At 36.4% G+C, this 12386-nt stretch overlaps 1 protein-coding gene and 1 non-coding gene across 2 annotated transcripts in view; one reads left to right on the top strand and one right to left on the bottom strand.

Moving 5' to 3' along the window:
• The window catches only part of TANC2 (tetratricopeptide repeat, ankyrin repeat and coiled-coil containing 2), a 273469-nt gene that overhangs the window by 86425 nt on the left and 174658 nt on the right, over positions 1-12386 (top strand). The gene's annotated exons all lie outside the window — the stretch shown is intronic.
• LOC118635109 lies at positions 1499-1600 on the bottom strand. The gene has a single exon (XR_004960452.1). It is a non-coding gene; the product is annotated as a U6 spliceosomal RNA (small nuclear RNA).

Here is a 12386-nt window from a genome sequence, read left to right as displayed (position 1 = left end):
AAAACGCCCAATCAGGACAGCAAAAAGAAAAAAGAATCCAAAAAAATGAGGATAGTGTAAGGAGCCTCTGGGACAACTTCAAGCATGCCAACATTTGTATCTCAGGGGTGCCAGAAGGAGAAGACAGAGAACAAGAAATTGAAAACCTGTTTGAAACAATAATGGCAGAAAACTTTCCTAACTTGGTGAAGGAAACAGACATACAAGTCCAGGAAGCACAGAGAGTCCCAAACAAGATGAACCCCAAGAGGCCCACACCAAGGCACATCATCAAAATGCAAAAGGTTCAAGACAAAGAGAGAATCTTAAAAGCAGCAAGAGAAAAATAGTTAGTCACCTACAAAGGAGTTCCCATAAGACTGTCAGCTGATTTCTCAAAAGAAACTTTGCAGGCCAGAAGGGAGTGGCAAGAAATATTCAGAGTGATGAAAAGCAAGAACCTACAACCAGGATTACTCTATCCTGCAAAGCTGTCATTTAGAATCAATGGCCATATAAAGAGTTTCCCAGACAAGAAAAAGTTAAAGGAGTTCATCACCCCCAAAACATTATTATATGAAATGATGAAGGGTCTTTTTGAAGAAAAAGATAAAATATATGAACAAACAAAATGGCAATGAATACATATCTATCGACAATGGCATCTGCAAACAAAATGAACAGGTAGAACAGAAACATTCTCATAAATACAGAGAACATTTTGTTGGTTGCCAGATGGGAGGGGGGTTGGGGGAATGGGTGAAAAAGGTGAAGGGATTAATAAGTACAAATTCATTGCTAGACTGACAAACCTCAAAGGGAAAGGGGTTGTGGGGTGGGAAGAAATAAACCAAAGAACTTATATGCATAACCAATAGACAGAGACAACAGTGTGGGAAAAGGCGGGAGGGGGGCTGTAGTGGGGAGGAGGGGGTCAATGGGGGAAACATGAGGAACATCTGTAATACATTCAACAATAAAGGTTAAAAAAAAAAGTCAAACATTTGACTTAAAAAAATAAAAATAATAAAAATAAAAGCATTATGAGCATTCAGTAGAAATCTAAGAAAGGACACATTTTGGTGGCAAAATTAAACTAGCCTTAGAGTTAAAAAGTTACCTCACACCTGCCTAAACAAAGCTTTAAAAAGGCTCAAAAGGATTAGACTGATCCGCTAGTGAATTATATGCCTTTGAGGGTCAGAAAACAGCTGCCTCGCCTTCCTGGTGAAAGTCAAGAATAAAGAGATGTTGACTTCTTTTGTTAATGCATCCTTCAAATATTGTTGAATGTGGAGGTGCTTGGATGCAGCCAAAGTGTCTTTTCTAGTGTTTCGTTTGTAACTCAACTATATCCTTATTTGTATATTTTGGTCAAAATTTTTAATGAAAATAATCCAGTCATTAAAGCTAGAAATTAAATGATTATAGTCTGATTATAATAATGATGATTTATATAATGTTTGTTTATGAAAGTCTAAACCAGTGAGGGTATTTATAGTGTGATTAGGATTTTTGTTATCCATGAGTGCTTTTTACGAATTTGTGTGTCATCCTTGGGCAGGGGCCATGCTTATCTTCTTTGTATTTCCAGTTTTAGTATATATGCTGCTGAGTGCTTTCTACAACATTTGTTTTATTAAAACTTTATTTGTAACGCCTGTCTTTATTTTGATTTTTTTACTGTTTCATTTGCAAATAATTATTAACCAGCTACCATATGCCAGACACTATTCTAGGTACTATAATCTAAAAGCATGATATTTGTTTTAATTTATAGATATAATTAATCTATAAAGCATAATAAGAGATATTATATTTAAATGAAAAAATAAATTTAGGCTGATACTAATTTTTAATGATGTATGTTTGCCTCATTTAAAAGAAAGGTTAAGCCCTGGCAAGTTTGGCTCAGTGGTTAGAGCGTCAGCCTGCGGTCTGGAGAGACCCGGGTTCGGTTCCCGCTAAGGGCACGTACTTCGGTTGCAGTTTGTCCCCGGCCCTGGTTGGTTGTGCAGGTGGCAGCCACTCGATGTGTCCCTTCACGTCGATGTTTCTTTCTCTCCCTTCCTTTCTCTCCCTCCCACTCTATCTGTACAAAAAATGGAAAAATATCCTCGGGTGAGGATTAAAAAAAGAAAGAAAGAAAGGTTAAATTTATATAGACTGTGCTGCTTTATTAGTACTGCATCTCAGTCTTACAAATTTCCAAGCTATTATGTAGAATATGGCAAAGAATACTATGCATTCACCAAAACCTTTTCTCCTTTTCTCATGGGCATACAGATCAACTATATATCCCGGCATTCCTTGCAGATAAGTGTGTCATGTGATTGAATTTTGAATAATATGAGTAGAAATAATATATACCAATTCCAGACTAGGCTATAAAAACTTCACATATGCAGTTTCTCCTTTTTCCCGTTGTCCTCTGGCTTGATGCAGAGAATCCACCAGAGAACTCTGAGACTTTAAAATAAGGAGTTTCCTACTGAACACTCATATTGAGTGAGAACTCTCGTCTATTGTATTAAGCCACTGAGATTTTAGAGTTGTTTGTTTTAGCTCTTGGTCTACCCTAATACGAAAAGGAAACATGACAGTAGTGATGTTTATGGGGGAGGACCATAATTTGTACAAATATTTAAGTCCAAAAGTGAGCTTAAGAAACTTAAGTCTTTCTCAACCAGTTTGTATGTACACCAGTTCATTCAAATGAAAACGCTGCTCTCTTTCTTTTGGCTCTGGTGCTAGCTAGCTCTTGTTCTGCTTGAACTATTAGAACAGCTGCTTTAATCTATGTATTCCCACACCCTGTCCCTGTATCCCTTGCAACCTGTATTTTTCCTTCTGTCTCCCTGAAATGAAATACTTTATCTTCTTCTTCATCTTATCTATCTTTTCTTTTCTCTTTCTTCATATACAGAGGCAAATTTTTCCAAAGCTTTTCTTTCTATGCCTAATTTGTTGAGTGAGTTTGATGAGACCCTTCACATATTTTGAGGGGTGGTAGCACAATTTAGAAACTGTGAGTGTTAGAATTTACTAATCTCCAATTCATATCTGAGAATGACCTCAAGATTCACTCTAACAAAGTAACTAAAACTTTTCTATATCCACATACTAGTCTACAGAAATAAGTTTTTCAGAGATTGTGTACTGTTATGTACAACTGATCCACTCTGTGCTTTTCCTTTCTTCACTTTGACCTCTGATTGTGCTGTCAGTGGCTATTATAAGTATGCAGAACTGGATTGCCTCTCTTGAAAAGATGGAAAAAATTTAAGAGGATATTGCTCTAATTATCTAATGAAATTGCTACATTGCTCAAATAACCATAAGTCACTTTAAGTGAGAAGTCTTTTTTAAAACTCATTTTATTTTCTTCTTTTCACCTGTTATCTCCTGATTGTCTTTTTGTTGGGTGGGGGGGGGTACGTGCCCCTAGTAGGAACCAAACCCGGGACTCTCTGGTCCGCATGTCAATGCTCCAACCCCTGAGCCAAACCGGCCAGGGCCTGATTCTCTTTAATACCTAGCCATTATCCCAATTATGATTATAATAGATTGTTCTTACTATCTCAGAATATTTTATCAGCTTTATCTCTTTATACTTGATACAAATTTAAATACAGTTACCTAAATGCTTTGCTGACAATTCTACACAGAATGGACAGGACACAGTGAGATATAGCTTGGTGCACAGCACTGTATCTCAGATTTCATTCATTGGCATAGCAGCTTCATGAGTTTTGCTGTACTTTTTTTTTTTTTTATCCTCACCTGAGGACTTTCCCTCCCTCCCTCCCTTCCTTCTTTCCTTTCTTCCTTTTTCTTTCTTTTCTTTCTTTTTTTCATTCAGATAGAGTGGAAAGGGAGGGGTGAGGAGAGAGAGAGAGAAACATCGACGTGAAAGGGACACATCGAATGGCTGCCACCTGCACAACCCAACCAGGGCTGGGGACAAACTGCAACCGAGTTACATGCCCTTAGCGGAAACCGAACCCAGGTCTCTCGGGACCACAGGTCAATGCTCTAACCACTGAGCCAAACCAGCCAGGGCTGCCATACTTTCTTATAATCATATTTTTTTTTACCTAATATTTTCTTTAAATTTTATGTTTCTATTTAAATAAATTTATATTACTAGTCAAATTGGAAAATCATATCACAATCTAGAAGATTAACTAGAACATTAATTCTAGCTAAATACTTTACCTTCAAATGGTTGTGAGCTAAACTCCTTTTTTGTGAAAAAGGAAGATTAGCTACTATTAGCACCACATTAAAATTCTCTTCTTGATATATTCAGAAGGATTGAAAGATAATTGAAAAGGGAATAACATTGTAGCTATTTCATTAGTCAAAATAGACTAGACTTTGCTAGCATAACAACCAACCTTAAAAATCTCAGTGGCAGAACACAACAAAGGTCTATTTCTAGTTCACCCAGCAAGCCTGGGCAACTCTCCAGGACAGCTGCCCTTCATGCACTAACACAGCAATACAGGCTGCTTCAATTTTGTATCTCCACCATCTCAAATGAGACCTCTCTGTGATTTTTGTGCCAGAGGAAGAGACAGACTGTAGAATCATATAGGGGCTAAGCCACCTCTGCTTTTATTTTCATAAACCAAAACTAGTTACATAGTTCTTCCTAAACCTCACAGGGCAGTTATAGTCACCCCTCTGCCTAGAAAGGAATGGAGGCCAGGATGTTGGTCGGTACTAGTAAAGTCTAACGTACTATGTAATTCAGTGCTACTTACTGCCATTTTTATAGATCATTTAAAATCATCCCTTCCTAAAATGAGTCCTACACCTTGAAAAACTATATTGTAAAGGAAACAATATACCATATTATAAATCAAAAGACTTGGATGAGTCTGATCTACTACTTAAATACTGTGGTCTTTGGCGAAAAGTCATGTGATTCTGTTTTCCCCTCTGCAAAACAGGGTTATTGTGTTTCTCATAGAAAAATTATGAGTAATTTTTAAATAATTATTTTTATAAAATATAATTTGTAATATCACTGTTCTTGCAACCCCTATGGTGTAGGTACTATTATTAACCCTCAAATAACTGATAAGGAAACTTAGTCACAGAAAGGTTCTCACAGCTAGGAAAAAGTAGAAGAGATGGGAATCTGAGTTAGGCTTTCTGGTTTCAGAACCCAGACCCTTAATTCCTAAGCCAGCTAACCCCTCACTATTATGCGGTTAAATTGCTTCTCCATACTATGTCTCAAAAATGCTTGCTTGCTTTGTTTTGCATTGGTATAGCCCTCCCCACTCCATGTCATAATAAACCCATAGGTGAGCTATATCACTATATCTAGGCACTGTGCTAAGTACTTTGTATGCTTGGAATTACAAACCTCATAACAATCCTATGACTTTGTAAGAAAACGGATGTTCCGTGAGGCTAAGTTAACTTGCTTATTTGTTACTACTAATAAGTACCAGAGCCAAGACCTAAATATTTGAAATGACTAAGCACGAACTCTGAACCAGTATGTATTCTTCCTCTCAACCTCTGCCAGATTCCCAAACTCAAGTCTCTTACAGCACAAGAATCATGTTCCCAATATTGGTTGAGATCACTTTTCAGAGCAATAGTTTCCTGTTATCTCTTAACATCACAATAAAATCCCTGGTTTGGTTTTAGATTCCTTCTACCCATTTCATTTCAACCACTTCATTTTTCATTTCTTCTTTTGTTTTAATATCTGGTAAACCCTTTCAACCTAGAATTCTCTTACCTGAGTCATCTTATATACCAATTTTTTACAGTGAAGTATATTACAATTCTAGGCTTCCAAACAAAATATTATGTCCCATCTTCAAAGTTGGCCTTTTATGTTGTCCACCAAGCGGTATTTAAGACTTTTGGACAGTCTGTCATGCCGTGGAATATACCGCCTGTGTTTGACTGACTTACAGATAACACTAGCTTTCTATTGGATCAGAGCAACATTATAAGCTACCTTACAGAATAATTCAGATTCATTATTGGGCATGTATAGCATCCGTGGATGGAGAGATGAAGGTAGAAAAAAGAATTAAATATCAGCTATGCTAAAGATAACTTCAGTTGGAGTTTTCTTAGAGGGGAAAATAGAGAAGTTTACAAGGCATTGAGCTTCACAGATCTTTAGGATCCTGATTTTTCCCCTTGACTCCATCTCTTAATTCTTGTATTTTACTCATACCTCCCTCAATTTCTCTTTTCCTCCTTCAGTTTCTTCCTTACATATCTACCTTAAGCTGCTAATCTCTGTCTGTGTGCTAGCCCCAAATTTCATTATGAAAATTGTTACTAAGATTTTTAGATCTATGGAGTCCCTTGAGCAGGGACCAGTGCTGTGTTTGTCAGAACTCAGCAGGCATAATAGTTTTCTGTTGCCATGACAGTGTATTAATAAAATTCTATAAAGGACCTAAGAGCTTTCAGAATTAAAGTATAATGATTTCTCCTATACTAAACAATATTGGATAAATAAATTGTTTTATTATTTTTTAATTGATTGGTGAGATTATGATGAAAGAGATTCTAATATTGGCTATTAGTAGCCTGCAGGTATGCATATACATCACTTGATATATTTATCTGTGATTGTGATTTTTAAAAACAGGTCCACTCTTAGCACAGGTGAGAGTTCTGCTATTTCAAACCTTACTTTTGGTTTAAAACCATACTGTTAGCACCTTTAGCCTTTGTTGCCATGGAGATAGTAACTGGCTTTATTTTTTTAAAGAAGCTTAAAATATACACACTCACCCTAGAGAAGAATTCTGGTCATTATAATGACAACGTTTTATATCAGTAATGGGTGAGGATTTTGAAGAACATGCAGGGACTTTTGAAAAAAGTAATGTGATCTTAAGCACTCAGTGTCTTGGGACACCTATAGTTATGACACTGATATATAATACACACAAAATCAACTTCAGCCCTGGCCGGTTTGGCTCAGCGGTTAGAGCGTCGACCTGTGGTCCTGAGAGACCTGGGTTCGGTTCCCGCTAAGGGCACGTACCTCGGTTGCAGTTTGTCCCCGGCCCTGGTCGGTCGTGCGGGTGGCAGCCACTCGATGTGTTCCTTTCACGTCGATGTTTCTCTCTCTCCCTCCCACTCTACCTGAACGAAAAAATGGGAAAATGTCCTCGGGTGAGGAAAAAAAAAAAAATCAACTTCAGATTCAACTGATACTTTTGATACTATGCTAAACACTTTCACCCTATTATAGTTTATTTAATATAACTCAGTTTGAAAGTACAGGTACCAAAGCAATCTTCATATTTCAAACTTTTAATATATTAACTGATTATTTAAATGTATATTATCAGTGTCTAACACTTAGCCCTAAAGATTAGTAAGTAAAATTTATGTGAGCTTTCAATAAGTAAAGCTTTCAATTTATGAATTATATTTTATATTTCATTCTTTACAAGAATGATTGGATTGCATGACATGGAATATTACTGTTCCATAGATCACATGATTATATTTGTAACTAAATCATATCTGTTTAGCATCCAGTGTCAAACTGGCATGGCCTCATTAATATCTTAGTCCACTAACAGTTTTGACTTTTTACATCAATAGCTGAACAGTCAAATGATTAATTTTCTCATTAAGTGAGGTAGATTAATTCTACTTATGGTATATATCACAACTGAGTATTATAATAGTTATTTGTGAATAAAGAAAACCTTTGATTACAATTATTGTAAACAAAATCCTAAAACTTAGTCCTATACTTTCCTCAGTTAGTACCTGTATTTAATGACAAAGAAAGACAAATAAGAAAGCTCTTTGCTTTATAAAGAGAAATAGCTGAAGATTATAGACAACTACAACTTCTGCTTAAAGTTTTGATTATTAGATTTTAGCTTTTCTAGTTTGCAGTGACTTTTTAACAAGACCCATCTCCTCTATGAAGAATGCAATTTTTTTTTTTTGGCACAAAAGAATAGGGTAACCTGATCTGAGTCTGACAGTGTGTCGTTCATTTAAGTGCTTCCATCTGTTGCCTGCTGTTCCCCTTACTCATGACCCCTCTATGTTTCTCTTTCCCTCTGTTTCTCTCCTTCCTTCCTTCCTTCCTTCCTTCCTTCCTTCCTTCCTTCCTTCCTTCCTTCCTTCCTTCCTTCCTTCCTTCCCACCCCCACCTTTTTCTTTCCTCTCCCTCTCTCTCTGTCTCTTTTTTTTGTCCTTAGCCCCTCTGAGGAAGGCAAAGTTTGTTGAGAGTCCACGAATTCCAGAATCCGAGCTTGGCTCACCAACCCTCTCTTCAGCTCAGAAACTGGATGTGGATGCATACTGCCCTGGTAAGCATGCATGCAAAGTGTCTGCTTTGAAAGAGGGAGATTTGGATCAGGCCCATCCAGCAGAGCAGTATTTTTCATGTATTCTATTTATAAAAACATATCTATTACCTCTTTTGCAACTGATTGCATATTTTTCTTATTAGAACATAGTTTTTACTGAACATCCTTTCGACTGTTGATATTAATGAGAGTAAGTATTGAAAAAAATTTCAAAGATAATTTTCAAAAGAATTAAAGTAATTGTGGTAGATAAATGGTTTTCAGGATGATTTTCACGATTTGGGATACTTGAAGAAATTTTGCTTTCGCCATGTGCAAACAGGAATGTTAAAGATACGAATAAAAATGTTCATTCAACACTAGCCCTCTACATGTGACCTACTTTGCCTAACTCTATTGGATTTCTGGACAGTTATAGAAAATAGTTGTGATGTTGGAAATGTTAAACTTGAATTAGAAAAACATTCTAGGTTCCTGATTTGGACTCCTGGACCATCACTTTTAGAAACATCTCTTCCCATGAATGGCCTGTAAACACATGTGGGAGTTCAGTAAAACCCGTCTTGTGTGGGAGCCAAACTGAGACAGAGTCATTATCAGTGCTTAGATTCTTCTAAACTTAGATGAGTTGCCTGGCAACATCCTTTACACTCACTCTACAGTGAGTCTATAGAGCTGTGTCAGAAATGTTCACAGCTCTAGTTGAGTATACAGATCAGAGCTTCAGTACAGGACCTCAGAAGACTTGATTTTAGGTCTTTGTTTATTCCTATTCATTAAAATTAAAGATAAACTACAGTGAATGCAACCACTACATATTTATAGCATTGGGAGTCAGGCAGAATCAAATCATTTTCTACTTCTAGGGAAGATATCAGTAGCTCTCATCTGAAATGTCAGGATACACTAACCCTAACCCTAACCCACTTCTGAACCTAGATAAAACATGTTTAAGAAAAAAAAAAAGACAATAGGCAAAACCTAATCAGATACATTTGATTTTATAGATCAGTTTTGAATATTGAAAGACTTGGGGATTTCACTTTCAGGGTTTAGAACCTTAGGCTTCATCCACTGTTGTAGATGCATATTCATTTTTTTAGTCAATCTCAGTAGATATGTATTAGGAACCAGCTTTTCTTTTTATAAAAGGAACAAAACAGCCTTTTAAATGGCACTGTAGCATACTGTTAAAAGACTCTCTTTTATGTTTTGAGGTATTGTAATACTTCTTGGGCAAATGCTTTGCATTTGTTCACACAATTTTGGTGTAATAAAGTAAAATAGATGCACTAATTCCCTATTCCTGCATTGAGTTTTGGAATAGACACCCTGTCAGAGGCTTTTTCTTTTCCAGATTTGTAAATCAGAATGATTTAAAAGGAGACTAATCTTTTACTTTCTGATTGCCCATCTGACACCCTTAATATCTATTGTTACTGTCAAGAAGCAAGGTAGCTGCTGTTTGTTGGAATGCCATTGCTAAATCACTGTGAAGAATCTTATCCAAGTTATTATTTACATATATTTTCTACAAGCATGAATTCTTTGCTAAATTGGAATTGAACAAAACTAAACCTCAGTTTAGATTTCCAGAAAGCCAGAAAGAAATTAAAACATGTTGTCAAAAGGTTAATTGCCATGCTCTGTAGGCTGTACTTTTCTTATCTGAAATAGGTTTAAAGCACAAACCTTCTTAGTGATTTACTCTTAAGTTATTAAAACCTCTGAAGATAAGTTTCTACTCAGAGTAATAACCTGAGGATTAAAGCTATTATCTTCTACATGGTACCAAAAATTAACAATAAACAAATGAATTCAGTACACTCATAAAGCAAACAAATAACAATTCATTCTTTTTAAATTTCTCTTGCATAGGATATACTAACAAATGTAAATAACCATATTTTATTGTATTGTATACATATTATGTATTGTATACATAATGCAATTAAAGCAAGTATTCTAATGTCTTCTTATCTACCTGCTTTATTTATTATTACATGCAAATTTAGGAAAATAGTGTATCTCACAAAGGTTAGAGCAGTGGTTCTCAAATCTTAGCATGCTTCAGAATTACCTGAAGGACTTGTTCAAACATAAATTGCTGGGCCCATTCCCAGAATTTCTGATTCAGTAAGCCTGGGATGGGTTGAGAATTTGCTTTTCTAACAAAATCCAACGTGATGCTGAAGCTGCTGGTTGAATTTTCACACTTAGAGAACCAGCTGGGTTACAGGGCTGCTGCAGACTGCTTACAGCATTGTCCACTGCTTGTCCAGTGAATAGTGCTTGAAGTCTGTAGGGTGCATTCCGTTATTAACTTCTGAGGAGTAATTGGTGACGTTGTTTCTGTATTTTCTAAACTTAAACCTTTGATTGCCTGTATTTTAGGTTAGAAGAATAAGGCTAGCCCTGGCCCGTTTGGTTCAGTAGTTGGAGCGTTGGCCTGCGGACCAGAAAGTCCCGGGTTCAGTTCCCACTAGGGGCACATAGCAAAAAATAAAGGAAGGAAGAATAAAGCTTTTGTGTCTGAGAAACGAACATATCTTTTTCTTGGTTTGTCTTTTTGTACCTGGTATCTGTGTTCCCATTTCTAGTTTTCATTGTTGTCCTACATGTAAAAAGAAATTGTGGATCAACCCAGAGCAAATAATTGATATGTGGTCTGTAAAGTTTAGGGAAAGCTGCACTGGGATATAGCTGTTGATCCAGAATATTCGTTTAATAAATTGAGAAATTCAGTCTATATAGCATTAGATTCTAGAATACCTAATTTAAGATTTACTTTCCTCAACTCAGATTTGTTTTATGTAGAAAAATGTGAAAAAAATACAAGTAAACAGTATGCTTTGGTTCTGCAACTGAAACCATGGAGGTGACTGATGATGTTACATAACTGACCAACCAAGGTAGAGGATAAGTGAATTGTGTTTGATAATCATCTTATAGTGGGAAATAAAGACCTAGGGAATTTAAGTGATCTGTGTAGGGTCACAAGTATGAGACAGGATTGTGTTTTTTAGGGCACCTAATTGATATCAGTGATTTCAATAAAACAATTCCCCAAATACCCTACACGCCAGCTTTTCTGCCCGCAGCATTACTTATTAGCTGTGTGATTTTAGGCAAGTCACTTAACCTTTCTAAACCTCAGTTTCCTCATCTGTAAAAGCAGGGATAATAATTTTACATTAATAAATACAATGTACAGCCCTCACCAGTTTTGCTCAGTGGTTACAGCATTGGCCCATGGACCAGAGAGACCCAGGTTTGGTTCCCGCTAAGGACACGTACCTCGGTTGCAGTTTGTCCCTGGCCCCAGTTGGGGTCGTGTGGGTGGCAACCACTCAATGTGTCTCTCTCGTGTCAATGTTTCTCTCTCTCTCTCTTCCTTCCTCTCCCCCTCCTGCTCTATCTGAATATAAATGCAAAAAATATCCTCTGGTGAAGATTAAATAAATAAATAAATAAATAAAATGTACTTAGGAGAATGCTTGGTTCATAGTAAATGCTCATAAATGTTAACTAATTTTGTTATTATAGTGATAATCCTGAGGGCTAGCACAAGATCTTAAAATGTTTTCTAAATAATCAGGGGGGAAAGATGTAAAGATTTAGAATCATTTTGAGTTAAATGTGTCTTACGGTGTTTCAATTTTCATTTTCCCCTTACTAGTCTTGTGATCTTAAACATGTCATGAAGCATCTCTGTGTTTTAATTTCCTGTCACAGCAATATTATATATATAGCATGATGTTCTTTCTGCAGTTTAACAAATTAAATATGTATGTGTATAAATACATGAGAACACATTCATAGGGGAAAATGTCTAGAAGAATTCACCAAACTAACATTGGTTGCCTAAAGAGGGAGAGAATTGGAATTGTTGGGAAATCAGAGGAGAGAGTGGGATTGGTGAAATAATGCTCATGTCAGCAGTGGTTGTATCTGGTTGGTGGGATTACAGTAGGTTTTAATTTTCTTTCTTGGTTCACTACATTAGTGAACGAGAACTCAGGTTCTGGACTTTCTAGATTTAATTTCTTATTCTGTCACCTACTGGCTGTGTGA

The sequence above is a fragment of the Molossus molossus genome, unplaced genomic scaffold, assembly GCF_014108415.1.
Source record: "Molossus molossus isolate mMolMol1 unplaced genomic scaffold, mMolMol1.p scaffold_m16_p_19, whole genome shotgun sequence".
Taxonomy (NCBI): Eukaryota; Metazoa; Chordata; class Mammalia; order Chiroptera; family Molossidae; genus Molossus; species Molossus molossus.
This window is presented reverse-complemented; position numbering and strand designations above follow the sequence as displayed.